This window comes from Cupressus sempervirens, chromosome 6 (assembly GCF_028749045.1).
Source record: "Cupressus sempervirens isolate cs-2001-9-10 chromosome 6, ASM2874904v1, whole genome shotgun sequence".
NCBI lineage: Eukaryota > Viridiplantae > Streptophyta > Pinopsida > Cupressales > Cupressaceae > Cupressus > Cupressus sempervirens.
This window is the reverse complement of record NC_143123.1, coordinates 437,423,152-437,439,030: the sequence shown is the minus strand read 5'-3', so window position 1 is coordinate 437,439,030 and position 15,879 is coordinate 437,423,152. Positions and strand designations below refer to the sequence as shown.

Below are 15,879 nucleotides of genomic sequence, written 5' to 3'. Positions count from 1 at the left end.
TTCTCTCATCTCTTTTAGGGATTTCCTTCCTCTCTTCATCTTTTGCTTTGATGGATATGCCTAAATATTCTAGATTTTCATTTGCATTCCTAATACCTTTTGTTTGCCTTCCTTCTTCTTCCTCTTCCTTTTCTCTTTCCATCTCTTTTATTATCTATTTTTCTAAATTCAGCTGCTCTTTGTTTTGTATCCTTTTTTTTTCATTTTGTCCATTTTCCTCATCATCTAATTCTTCTATAATTATTTGTTTTGAATCCATCATTATGTCATATTCTTCCCATTCCTACCTTAAGTTTGTCTCATCCTCTTTATCAGTATTTTGATCATTACTTTGTTCTGGGTTCTCTGTGACTACCCTGTAGTCCTCTATACTCCAAACTTTTACTTTGTTTGCTATTGTTTCTTCGTTTTCTTCATTTGTGTTTTTTTGTGTTCTAAAAGGATCACCTCAATTCTTTGGGGTTTCTCAAAATTTATAGCTTTTTTTTTTTGGATCTTTTTCTGATTGTGATATTATACCATTGGCTTGAAGTTTTTGGTGGAATAGTATCATTCCATTCACCATTTGTTTCACTAGTTACTTCTATGAGTTCTTCCATTTTTGTTTTTTCTTTGGATTGTTCTTATCTACTTCTATCTTCATTTTTAGGTGTTAGCCAAGAATTTTTTGCTTTCTCTATTTTTTGATTTTTCCCTTTCTTCTTGATCTTGTTCACTATCAAAGTGTTCTCTCTAAGTTTGATCTTGTTCATTCTATTGGATATCCTTTTATTTATTCTGTATGCACCTATTCCATTGTTCCTCTCTCTCTCTTTTTATAAGGAGTTATATCTTTTTATGCATCTTATGATGTTCACATAATTTCTATTTGATCTATGACGTCATTAATTCTTAGATTTATATCTTTATTGAGTTCTTTAATTTATTTGATGTTCTCCTCTAGACTCTGAATGCCTAGGTTCTTCTCTTAGATTTTCAATTTTTCTTCCTAGTATATTCAGTAGTTAGATTCCTTCCCTAAATCTCCTTTGAGTTGCTTGATTGGCATCTTCTTCCTCTACTATTTTTCATTTTATTACTATACTTCTAAGAATACTCTAGATGATTTTAGGCTCTGTAATCTCCCCTTCTTCAGTCTTTTGTTCTTTGCAATAATTATGTTGTCTATTTTATTTTGTGCTCTTTCTTTTTTTTCTTGTTTCCTCAATTTCTCTTCTACGTTTACCTCTTCTATGGTGTGAATCTCTACATGATCTTCTTTCCTTACTTCCTCAAAATATTTGTAGGTTGATGCTTTTCTTATTCTTTTTTAAAGATAATTAACATGTCTAATTTTCCTAGTATAGACCATGTATTTGATTGTATAAATTGAACGATTTGTTATTATTTTGATTTGATCTTGTTCATCACTATCTGGTTTGGGGTTAACTAGTAATTTCACATTGGTTGTTTTTGAATGATGTCATTCAAATTCTTTTATTCTTCCTAGTTTTTCTCCAATATTAATGAATATGTCTGTCATTGGAACTTTTTTTTAATTATACCCACTTAGTTATATTGAGATTTTTAATTTCTATATCATTGAAATTTGGCTTCTATTTTACAAAGTTTAAACTATAACCATTTTTAATTTTTAATTCTCTTTTAAGAAAATATGTTCTAAATTTTACATCTTTGCAATTTATATAAATTAAAGAATCCAAAAGGGGGGATATACTTACCTGATTCACATTCATTGATTTGAGCCATTTCATCAATTTTGGTCTTTCTGTGGGCCTATCCAGATAGCATATAGTCCACTTCTTTCACATTCAAACTATTTTTCTCCTATATTTTTATCACTTATGATTATCGTGTTATCCATTTTTGTTTATGATTCATGATTCATGGTTTGCTTGCTATGGATTGACTATTTTGTTGTATTGAAATTCCCCAAATTGGAATATAGGGTGAAGTGGTTTTGATGTTTTCTTCTCCCTGAAATTTGTTACTGGATGTTGGGTGCTAATTTTAGGGTTGAGATTTAATGGGACACTATTGGCTTTGGAAATGAAATAGGCTTTGGCAAAAATAGGGATTAGACCGGTTTAGAGTTAGGATTTTAGGGGCTATCCTTCCCAATTTTGCCTTCAAAATTTGTATCTCTTTTGCATACCTAATTTTTTCGAAGATGGTCTGCTTTCTCTAGTTTTCATCCTTGTTTTCATCTAGGTTTTTGTTTGGCCCCCTTGATCCCTTTTTTGAAAATTTTGCATTGAGCTTTTCTGCTTCTGGGGTCGAACCTGCCTCCATCCTTCCTTTTCATCCATTTTTTGCCCTTGATTAATCTACTTGTTTGGCTTGAAGATGATTTTCTTAGATATTCTTGAATCATTTTACCTATGGTCAACCACTATTTCTTTGATGCGCTCTTCATGCCTTTCTACTAGGATGTAAAATTTATTTTTTAACATGATTTGCTCCATTCTAGGGCATTGTTGTGGTTCCATATAAAAATAATCAAATTTAATAATTAAATTTAGTTTTATTTTCTAAAACCCATCCTAATTCATAATTTCCAAAATCAATCCAATTAAAAAAAAAGATTTCTCAATCAAGAATTTCCAATTTGATTTCATTCATAGATATTTTTCAATAATAACGAACATAAATTTTAACAAGGGTTTCAATCAGAATTATTTCTCAAAGCAGATCTATAACAAACACAGAGAAGATAGAAAAATTTTGAATGAAAATTACTGTGCAAATCTCAATTGATGCTAACCAAATTAATGGTCAAAGCTTGCAAGAATTCACGTCTTCTTGAAAACCCCCTTTCTCAAAATTTTCTCCTCCAAACCACCTATGTGTGTAGAAATGAGCTCTAATTTCTTAATAAAGAGCTTTCTCCCATTAGGTTTCCATTTTTACAATCACACTTTTAATAATATATATTTTAATTTAACTAATAATAATATTTAGAGTTTATTATTAAGATAAATCTTCTAAATAAATTATTATTAAATTAAATTAATATAATTATGCCAAAATTTAAACTTTAATTAAATCTTTTAAATTTAATTTTTATATTTATTTAATTAATTAAATATAATTAAAAATTAGTTCTTTTAATATAATTTTTTTAAAAAATTAAATCATTTAATAATCTTTTCATTTGATTTAATTATAATTGAAAATCACAATAAACCCACAAAACTAAATAAAAAACTCATTTAAAAGATGAAGTACTAAATCAAACTCAAAGGGTCAAAGTCTTAGATTCGCGTCACTTGACAAATTCGGAAGGGTAAATAACTCAGATACTTGTCCTACTTTATAGGACAATTGGCTTAGGGTTAAGATTTTCACTTAAGAACTATCTCTCATTTTTTACCATTGAGATACTGCGATAGGGCACACTTGTTCAAATAATTTAGGGAAGTTGATACCTAGCACTTGCAATCTACATAAAAGCCAAACATACACATATACATATAAATCTATAGTAAATAGACAATGATGGGGAGTGGTGCATCATGTAGATCATGACTAGTACGTGACTATGACTACCTCCCTCAACTACATCAAAAATGTCAACCATAAAGTAAGACATGCATGTACACCATACACATGCAAGTATGGGGTAGGTAACAATAGAAATTGCATAATAATCATCCATCTAACTATCATCATAAAATAATTGAAATCAATATACGAACATACACATATCATCATCGAAAGACTAATCATGAACACATAAAATAACTTAGCATCAAGTAGCTCATCAGATATATAAACTGAGTATGGAATAACATCCAATCAAATATGGTAATCAATCACCGTTAGTCATAAAACATAACCATAAAGCTAGCCTAAAAGAATATGGCAATAAAACATGAAAAGTAAATTAGGGGTAGACATTACATTAGATCTACAAATTTGATAGCTCAAATGCTCCCAAACTTCATGTACATGATATAATGATTGAAACTACTATAGTAGTTTGTTCTTCATTAATAACAATGTCGATCTTCATGTTTCACCCATTATTTTAAAGAAGGATAATAAAAGCACAAGCCATTTAACCAAGAGCCTATAAAATTCACTACTGATGAAAAGGGTGCAAGATATTGGTAAAACTTGCAAAGAAAATAAATTCTTGAAAAGACAAGATGAGCCTCAATGAAGAAAAAGTCTACCAATGTGTATTTCATTAGTTCCAAGGAAGAGAAAATAATAAAAATATAAATTATCTTACCAATGTTTTACTTTGCACACAAAATTCCATGCCAACACTTAGTGACATCATTTGACTTGCGTAATCAAAAGTACAAGCGCTAGTTTATAATTTATTTATTTTTTGGAAAAGACAAATATTGGCTAGCCACTGAATAATTTTTTAATTCATTATTTAAAAAAAAAAGATAGCCCTCATCCAATAACATTAATAATCATTAATTAAAATAATTATAACATATAGCTAAATCATAATGAGAACGACTCAAATTTAAAATTGTCCTTTAGAAGAAATATTCAAACCTAAGATTACACTTAATAAATGTTGTGTACGCGAGAGGCAACATTTTGCCTTCTTCATTGGGAGATTACTTTTTAAATCTTCATTTGGAATGCTTGTTGAGCCATTTGAATAGTTCAAGGCAAAATAGCTATTTTTAATTATCAAATTAGAAGAAGGTCTTCATTTGGAATTCTTGTTGAGCCATCTAAATAGCTCATAAAAAAATTATTATTTTTAATTATCAAATCAGAAGAATATAAATGTATTATTTATATCTTTATTTCTCCCTATTTTTATATTACGAAAAATTTCAATTTATATGATAAATTTGTGATGTTTTTCACAGTTCAACTGTTCTTAAGACATAACTACAACTGACAACCAAGAAACTTATACAATGAAAGTAGAAGAGAAGTAAAAGATGCTCATTTTTATAAATATGTATCTTTAGTTATTAGTGTAGTTTGTAAAAAAAAATATAAGACTAGTGTGCTTGTATCCTTAATTTCCAAGGACACCTTTTCCCCTTATCATAGATAATTATGTCCATCACCATAGACTTTCCCATGGATTTAATCATATGTAACACAACAGCAATGTTTTTTTGAAAAAAACATCAACTCACAAAACTACCTCCGGAGGAGCAATTATTGTTAGAGTCATCTTTACAACTGTGCCCTGTGGCATTATCCTCTTCATCGCAGTTATGGTCCTCAGATATTAAGGAATTCGCCGATGTCTCCAATAGATGCATCTTTCTAGCTTTGGCCCTCTTCTCTGGATGATTAATTTTGGTGTCATTGTGTATAAGCACATATTCCATTCCCACATCTTCCTTTCCCTCTTCCAATATATGCTTCCTCAAGAAAAGCGTGTTATCTACATCCTCACTCGGAATGCTAAAGAAGCCACCTGAATTGTTCATAGCAAAATAATTCTTTATAATTATAAAAACAGAAAAATATGAATATGCAATTTATAACTTCATTTCTTCACATTTTTAATGAAAAATTCAGTACTGTTAACATATTTCGTGCACACTTCCAAGTTTTAACGATTCAGCTGGCCTATGACTAAAAATTTGAGTGAAAGAAGTAAGAAGAAAATTTCTGAAGAACAACCATTTTTATATCTACTTTTTACTTCATTACTTCAACAGTTCCTGAACTATAACTATAGCTTATGGCCTGAAATTTATGTACTGAAAGAAGCAAAAGAAAACCTTCAAAGGACAACCATTTTTATATATCCACTGTTTAGTACATTACTATTGTTTGAAAAAGATTAGAAATGGGTGCCTGTAGCCTGAAATTCCAACAATAGCTTTTCCACTTCACATAGATATAAAGTCACGTTACCATAGAAATCCCACGGATTTAATCATGCATAACAGAATATGTTGAGACTTTTTTTAAAAGAAATTATAAATACCTTCAGGGGAGCAAATCTTGTTAGAATCATCCTTTGCATCATGAATATGATCTTTAGGTATCAAGGAATTCACTGATGCCTCCAGTAGAGTTGCATCTGTCTTTCTAGCTTTGGTCCTCTTCTCTGGACGATTACTTTTTATAGTATCATGTATAGGCTCTTCTATCATACCCACACCTTCCTCTCCCTCTTCAAATTTATGCTTTTTAGTGGATTTTATATGTGGAAGTAGATCCAGGTCTTTACCTTGCATTGATTTGTTGGAACAAAATAAGATCTCCTCATGTATTTTTCCTTTGTGACACTGATCGAGTGAAACAAACATATCCACTTCTCCTGAATCTACTTGTGTACTGCTAGCAGTTATCTGGCCCAACAATAAAATATTATCTCCATTAACTGAATACAACTCTTTCTTTGAAAAATTTCAGCCAGCATAATTAAAATAAACATTATATAAGAGACAAACCATGTTTTCTTGAGCAATGAGATTAGATGCATGCATAGCTTCATTCCCAGTCGCGTCCACTGAACGTCCATGAAATATTCCCATTACCTTATTTACAAAACCACCATTCCAGGATCAGGAACTCCCAATTATAATAAGGCTTGTCCATGTGATGCTATTGATCAGTGAAAATAAATTTAGATTCACCAATTAAACAACTTAATCTCTCGGTTATGATAGGCTTCTAAGACTGTATGCACTGAGGCTCCTTGCTAAACCCTCTCTGAGAAATAGAATGATAGAAAAGTTTGAAAATACCTTCAACTGTGCCAATGCATGTTTGGCAGCTTTAGTTTCTGCAGACCTCTTCTTCACGTTTGATCCTTCTCCAGATATAATTGATCCCTTCACCTTTATTTGTACATTGGCCAGATGAACATTCCTTGTCTTTGTGGTGGCCACATTGACTTCATAATGGTGGTAAGAGCAGAGCTCGTGCAATTCCCGTAGTGGTCGCAATTCCATGTTTTCAGGTGTAACAATGGGAGACAAAATAGGTTTTAGTTTTTTCCAGACAACATCAAGTTTTAGTCGAGTATCCACTAATATTGCACCTGAAATGCTTTCTAGTATATCTCCTAGTACCTGCATTTAAGAAATATAGTAAAATGACATAAGTTGTAATCAAAGTGAACATTTATGTTAACATGCAATAAGAGGAATGCTAATAACATGTCTATAATATATTCAGGAATTAATTACCAAACAATAAAATAAATTGAAATTTATTACACAAATACCCACTGGAAATCTTTTATTGTATACCTATCTATGTACTTTTGATGTTCAATAATAAAAAGTCTAGATGGACTTCCAGTCCAATAAATTATATTAATATGCATAAAATAAGGCTCCTCAATCATGCTACTGAGCGTTATATAAAATTTTCAATAACTAAAAAATGTGAGCTGATTAAACAAAAATTCAAGGATGAATTCTCACAAATGTTAAACTAACTTGCCTTTGGAGCATGCATTCCTCCTCCAAATGATATAAACTTGCAGTCACCACCTCTATGTTGTTTAAATTCCTCAACAAATTTTAATATTTGATTTTGTAATTCATCTGAATTATGACGAAGATAGTTGTAAATATTATGTTTCACTGTTGCTTGAGCAAAGTTCTCGTTGTTAACAGCTACCTGCCGTAAGTCTGATAAAATTCCCTGGGATGATTCCTCATATGTTGAAAACAGATGCTTAGTAATAACAAGATCCAGTACAGAATCACCTAGGAATTCTAACCTCTGTAAAATTAACACATAATATCAACATTCAGTTCTACATTCTAGAAAAAATTAATTGTCCAAGTACTATCAAATATACTATTTGGACTGTGCAAGGTAAGTTCAATATAAAATTACCTGGTAAGAATGTCGTCCTTGTTCGCTAATTGAAGCATGTGTGATTGCTTCTACCAAGAGGCATCGGTTCTCAAAGCGGTAGTCTAAGATCAATTCCAGTTCATCCAAACGTGCATTCAAGACACTAGGATAATTTATAGAACGTTTGCATGCAATATCTACTGACTCATCTTCAACATTAACCTCCATGTTCATCCATCTCATGAACTCAAGGGCTGCATTTGTACCCCCTCCGATCAAATGTGCTCCAATTAGGGCCTCCACAACATCTGATATTGTTTTGGATTGAATCCATCGATGCCTCTTGTCACAAACTTTGCCCATTTCAAGACTGTTGGAGTCTTTTGGGTTGCAAGAGCAGGGAACAATGTTTCTACAATGTAGCCCAGGGGCGACCCATTTGCACACATCAAATAGATCATCTAAAATATATCCCTTTTCACAAAGCAAAAGAAAAATAAGTTATTAGATTAGACTTGAAATTGACAAATACTCAACTTATTAAATATAGACTATATCAAAATCAAAATTCTTCCACGTAAACAAGCAATAGTCTTCAATCAGCATAACAGTATCAGCTGTTATTAAATCAATTGACTGAAGTAAAAGATCAAGATGGACAAAGAAAATTGTTTAAAGACGCACATCTTTTTCCTCAAATAAGGCGGATATCAATATATTCAGCCCATATTAAGGGTCATATTGTATTTGTCACTAATTCTTAAAACTTGAGAGAAAACTGTCTAAGAAACATAAAATATCAATTTATTTTAGCAGTAGGATTTCTAATCTATAGTATATTTACTAAGATGTTTTTATTAACTAACTATGAATAAAGAGTTAAAAAAACAGGAGCTCATTCTACCAGGTAGAATTTTTAATTTAGAAGTTTTTTTTTATCAACTAACTATAAAAATATAGCATTTTAGTACCTGCAAATTACGGTTCAATGCCAAATCATGAAGCGTTTTATTACAGACTGCCTTAGCTCTACGATATGATAACTGTCCTTCATCCTCATTTTCATATTTCATAAAAAGATGTCAACTAATGGCGTATTTTAAAAAGGAGTCACCCAATAACTCCAACCGCTCATAGGAGTAACATTCTAAGCATTTGTGTGAAGTGATTGCTTCCAGTATCTATGAAGAAAGAAAAAGTGTTCAGTAAGAGGTTAAGAAGAATTTACTTCTGCATAGAAAAACAAAAGTGAAACAATTAATCTTAAATAAATAAATCAAACAAAATAACATCAGTTTGAAATGATTAGCAATGAAATTACCAGTTGCACGGATATAGGCGGACAATTTGGGCGTTCTATCTTAATTGTTTTATTAAGTTGACTTGCGAGCATTAAACAACTGAGGTGGTGCATAACTGATGGAAGCAAACACAATGATCTCATAAATGAGCTTGGAACATCCAAGTTCAAACACAACTCTGGAGGAAGTTCCACAAATGGTCCTTCTTTCTCCACTGCCTTTTCTTGGTGTTTTGTAAGAAAATTACGGGGTCGCTTAGCATGCTTCACCCTAAGAAGTGGTTGATTTAAATGTTTCAGTTTCTTTCCATGCCTGCAAAATCATTATGATAAATTAATTAGAACCATTGCAATCAACTCTATGTGAATACACCTGGACGGGCATTTAAGATTAAGACTATCAAAGATGAGATACTCACTTTTTCAGAAAATATTCACTATAGCTACCATAACATGGATTAGAAACTTTTTTGGGAGGGAAGGGACTCTCAGCAATTTTTTCGTGAATAATTTCTACGACTTGATAAAGCATTCCATTATGAACAGTAAGCACTGCTTTATCTATCAAATGTGAAGATTCACAGATGTCACTAGCCAAAATCAAAATTTCAGAGTCCTCTCGACTGTGCAAATCTGTTGTTCCTATCATAGAAGCCTCTTCTGAAATAGTTGAAAGTAATTTAAACTCTCTAGCTCTTGTTGCACATGTTTCGATGCATTTCCAGTCAATAACAGTTGGACTAGACTGATTTGATTCTAAGGGCAGAAGTAAGTAAGTATAGGAAGTGCACCATAGGTTTTTCATTTCCATGAATTTTTTCTTATTCCTCAGATTTCCAAAAATTCCATTGAAAATTATTTCTTGAAAATCTTTTGCATTCCTCATCTGTTTAATACACAAGTGACAGAACTATTATCAGTTTCATACAAAAAGAAGTAAATAACTTATTGGAAGCAAATTGTAATATATAAATTGGAAGATGAAGTTGTTTGTCTTTCAATACCTGAGTTAAATCCAAAGTCATTTCTCCTCTTTGTAAAAATTCTGCCTTAACAAGCGTATCTGTAGTTAAAAACATATCTATATTTGTATTTGCAATGTCGTCATCTAATTCAGATTTAATTAACATGGCAAAATTCAAATATGTCTTATTATCATTGGATTTAGATGTAAAACGGAGTTCGTAAACTTTCAAAGTAACTTCTCTCCCCTCTTCATCCCAACTATCAGATAATGTGTCTATTTTAACAGTTGAATGTAACTCCTTTATTTCAGGTAGACCTTGCAGAAAGAAAAAGAAATAATATCAGACAATTAAATATTCAAATATCACAACCTACTAATCATCAAAGAAAATCCTGCATAATTTTCATTAATAAAGATTATAAACGAACAAAAATATCATCAAAACAAAATTTTCTCCAAAGACTATTGACATTTTATTCGGTTTCATTAATGTTTTTTATTTGACAATAATTTTTTTTATAAAATGTAATTAAAATAAATAATTACCTTTATTGAAAACACACTTTTAAGAAATAACTAATATATGAAATATAATTTAATTACCTCTATTATTATTTGGGATATACAATATGACTTCAAAATTTTAAAAAAAGTTAAATATTTTCTTTAAAAAAAAAAAAAGTAATAAAAGGAAATATAAGAGAAAACTTTCAACTGATATATCACAATCAAATTTATCAAATATTAATTTCATTCCAATAAATAATATAGTTTTACTTCTACATAATACTAAAAGTTTAGCAAAATTATTTTTAATGTCAGGTTTTCCAATAATACAAGAGAATGAATTGTTTGCATACTTGATTTCGTAGATGTTATTCCCTCTTTGTCATTGCAATCCTCTTCGATTTCATCCCAATTTTCAATTACTCTTTCTTCAATTCTGTCCTCTCTTTCACGAACTCCTCCAAGATCATCACCAAAATCTTCAACTTCATTTAAAGTTCTAAATTTATCCTTTTCAACCACACATTTCTCCTTAGTGTAAGGCATTCTATTTACAATGGTTGTGATTTCTGGAAGTTGTTCAACATCTACTGACAAATCCTTTTCAATTGAACTCCTCTTCATTATAGAAGCGTCATTTTTACTTGATATTATGTCCTCTATTATGGCTACACTCTTGATTATATCAAATAAGTCATCCTTCTGCTTCTCATTACCTCTGTGAAATTCAAAAATTGATAACATTTAGTATAAAAGTATAATACTAACATTGGTTATAAATTTTCTAGATTTTATCAAATTGCAAATGCCTTATGACTTCTATGGTATTTGAAATCATCAAATGAAATTTTCCATAATTAATAGCTAAACTCACATTCTACTGAAGTTGAAAAAACAAAGTGATTATTTACATCATGCATCTCCTAGGGACCATGGTTTAGACTATGATGCCAAACTCAAAGCTTGTTGTAATAACGTATTTTATGCATTTTTTAAACAGATAAGAACATAGTAATTTACATTTTAAAAAAAAAAATTATTCATTTTTCCAAGGTAAAAGCCGTAAGCTTGAACATTACATTAATTACTTGAATTTATATTCGCAAATTACCTCTCAACAAATAAGATGAACTCTGAGTTTTCATGGCGAGCACGTCCACTAGATTGAATATAACTGCGCGGGCTTACGGGTAAATCAAAACGGATGACACAGTTACAATTTTTTACATCAATACCTTCTTCAATCACATCTGTTGCAACTAAAACTTGAACCTGCACATTCATATTCAAAAAACATCATAATTCAATAACCTTTATAAATATATTTCTGAAAAAGATGCAACTGAAAATTTGATGTAACATTTGAACACCGTATTAAGAAAAAATTTGAACCACGTATTAAGAAAAATTTAACATCTAGGTAAGTTTGAATAGCATGGTCGTAATCAAATTAACATTTGTTTCCAGTAAATGAAAGATCCAACCAACCTTTCTAGAAGAAAAGTTCTCTAAAGCTTTTTTCTGTGTCTTGCCACCAAATGTAGAGCTTACACTAGATAAGAAATCAGTCTTCAGACATTTCAAACAATCAATCTGTTGTAAAAAAACTTGAGATTACTGCAGCTGCAATCACTCTTTCCACAAATACTATACAGGAAACCTTTCTGGGATCTTCATCACTGTTAAAACTAGGAGTCAGTCTTCTATCAAAATGCAATAAAAAAACTACAAATAGACACTGATATCACATTACTATGATTTCTCGTACCTCTTCTGTATTAAAAAATGCACTAGCTGCTCCAACTTTTGAGTTAAAATGCCATGTTTAACAGCATTGTGAATTCCTTCAGGTGTCTTGAATAATTCGTTCACATCTGAAGTCTCAAATTCAATATTTTTAATTTGATGTTTACACCGAACAAGTAACAACATTTTATACTACAAGAAAAACAACTACTGTTTTTTCAGCTGTAATTTGTTTCTTTCGGATTTATGAAAATCCATGACAATTGAATTCAGAGTAAGATGGTCGGATTCAGTCAGATGTATTTTTGTTTGATGATGATCACTTTTAGCTGCATTTCTTAATAGACTCCTCAATGTCCATGTTATGAACGTTCAGAGTCATTAGAATGCCTATTTATACAAATATTTAGCAATCTTACATCTATGTTATATAATTGGCCTGGATTGCATGATGGCACTCTGACCATCCTAGCAGTTATGTCAGTTATTCTAGGTTCTAGAAGTGCAAAGCAAAAAAATTAATAAAGATTTCTCAACTGACCATATAAGTTTCGTGTGAAAGTTATTGTTCATGATTTACTACCCCTTGAAAGTGTGGTGGACATGCATACCAGATGGTAATTCTTCTTCAAAGAGTCTACGAGCATCTTTTAGATAATCATCTAGAGCATATTCCTCCATTTCTACCGTTCCAGTAGCAGTCTCACGTAACTTCTCTTTTTCACTGTATAACTGAACAGCCTGTATGATTGACAGATTTCATGTTAATGTATAAAATCAGTCTCGTGTAGTCTAATAATTAGTTATGTAACAAGAAGACACGAATAAAAGTTCTGAACAAATTAATATTATCATAAAGAAACAATTAAATTCACTTAGCTATTATTAATAACCACTAGACCTGAGGCTATCCTTTATAAAGTGTGTGAAGGCAAAAGTGTAGACATATAGGATATAGCTTAAGCAACTGAAAGCAGAACAAAACATCATTCTCAAGGAGCAAAGCTCCAATATCAAGATGTTGTCCAGATGTTATCTCTTTTAACATACACAAAATCATGTTTCCCAAGCCCTATTTGTAAGTCTTTTTATCTCTTTTGAATCTTGATCATTTTAGTATATCGTAAAGGAGTAGAGGATCACAAAAGTGAAAAAGATTTACACCTGCACTTATGCTCAATCGATGCACTGCCTTAGACTTAATTACAGGCAGAAAAAGATTTACACCCAGCTACGACAGCCGAGTAGGTATAGATAAGCTTGATCCTTGACAACAGTTTGTGGTATGTTTTTGGATTCATCGTAAGAAACTTAATTTGCATAGTTGAAATGAAATTTCATTGGATCACATAGTGGAACAGTAACTAAGATGAAGTTTAGTTGACCAAAGAACCATGAAAAAACAAAGTGAGAGGAATCTATATGATGACAGAATCTACTTTGTGGATATCAAAAGAACCCACCTTAATGTAATTAGGTCTGAACAACCTGGTGATTGATCTGTGCATGTTAGCTACATGACTGTGGAAGAGGCACAACCTGCAGGTATAGTACACACACAGGCAGGCATCAAGCAGTGACGAAGTAATCCACGATTCAGCAGACGCGCAGGTATTTGGTTTAGAGTGTGAAAGAATAATAATGATAATTTAGCAAAATTGTGGAAGACACGTGGAGAAAATCTCAGTAGTAAAGTTGCATGCAAGGTCCTCGCTCTGAATTCATGTAATATTCAAAGCATTTTCAGTTAGTTTATTAATGAAGCATGTGTTTGGAGACTTCATACAGGACTTAGTATTTTCATTAGACTGTGAATTCATTTATAAAATAAGTGAGGTTGCAGTTGTAAGTGTTGAAATCATTTTTTAATTAGATCATCAGAACTGCATTGAGTTTGTCTGTGAATGAAAAATGCAACTCTAGTGGTCTAATGAGAACATCGTTTCTCCATCTACAGAGAAGGAGGTGAGTTATGTAGAAAACATAAGATTCAGTAGCAGGTTTATTCTCCTTCATTTTTAAATTTTATCAATAGTTTTCTTTTCTAAATATTTTTTTTAAATTGCTTTTAGAATATTTGATCAGCATCACTATCGGTTAAAGGATTAGAAGTTTTCAGAGATAAACTCATGTGAATGTTGTACCAATAAGAGTGCTTAAACCTTCTAAATCTAAAGAAACTAGTTTTATGATTTTTAATGAACAACCGAAAGGATCAACTGATTTTTTTATAAGTCAAAATCTAAAAATATCAAGATAAATAACAGTCATGTAGCCACTGCACAAAAAGGCACTTGATGCAAGTGACAGCTGGATCAAACAATAGAGTCGTGCATGGAAGATACCATACTAAGACTTGCCAAGGAATTAATGATTTGGCCTCTGAAATATTAAAAAGAAAGCGTGTCCATAAAAATCAAACGGTATCGTCAAAAGAGTTCTGCAAAATTCTGTATTTGAGTAAAAAAATACATCCTAGGGTGAAATGCAGATTTTGTTAAAAACTCCAATAACCAGTTAATTGAACTCACCATTTGAACTTTGCCGCTGATTCCGATAATTTACATTGAATCCTCAATCTCACAAATTACCAGATCATTTTAGTTATTCAACAAATAGCTATTTGAGACAATGAGAAGTGATCAGTTATTGTTAACTTCAATGTTTTCATTTTTATAAAAGAACATTAATGTTCTAAAATGCTTTTTAACCTTATTTTCTTTGTGCATACTGACTTTGCCATGAGATCCTCTGTTGCAATTGCATTTACAGGGATATGCAATCATATGTATCCAGGCTATACTTGTATCTGAAATGCAAGATGGGTAAAATGTTTATCTGAAATAAACATTACAGTCCAGCACAGCTATGGCAGCTCATGCTTACCAAGTAAGATATATACGTTTTGGTTGCTTTGGCATGCACAAAGTCATTTATAAGCATGGATTGCTAGACTACTAGTTTGTTCAAATGAAAACAAGTCAGATAACAGAAGGGGTTTAGTTAGAGCAACAGTAAATCCATCTCCAATTGCCCATCTTAAATACCATGAGAACTACAAACATATTTTCTTTAACATCCTATATATGTTCAGTGTGACAAATGAAAATCTCAACAGAACATTACTGAAATAAAAATTTAATATTAAAATAGTAAAAAACCATACCTTTAAAGCACAAAGCAAACCCAGATTCTGAAGACAATATTCAACATTTGCTCTGACGCTTTTTGCTTTGCTTTCCTCAAAAAGATGATGCACAGAAACCAATTTGTTTTGTAGGGCTTGATGTTCAATTGACAAGGAATAAAATTTAGTTATTTGCTTTGGAGGGTCTGGAGTCGACTCAAGTTCACGCTTATCTTCCACTGTAATGGTCTGTTTGGGCATGTTAATTAATGCGGTTACAATTAAGATCCGAGAAATGAAGAAAACACCAAGAAATGACGGAAATGTTACTAGTTTCTCACAATAGGGGTCATCAGATTTACCTGAGCATCCAAGATTTCTTCAATTTGTTTTATTTGTTTCTCACAATCACTGCTGGAAGAAAACCCTGCGGATATCAATGCAAATATAAATAGCTAATAGCATCTTCTC

The 15,879-nt window shown here is 31.3% G+C and overlaps 1 pseudogene; it reads left to right on the top strand.

The window, feature by feature from the left end:
* The window catches only part of LOC149552929 (DNA mismatch repair protein MSH2-like), a 33,604-nt pseudogene extending 28,745 nt beyond the window's left edge, over positions 1–4,859 (top strand).
* The last annotated feature ends 11,020 nt before the right edge of the window (positions 4,860–15,879 follow it).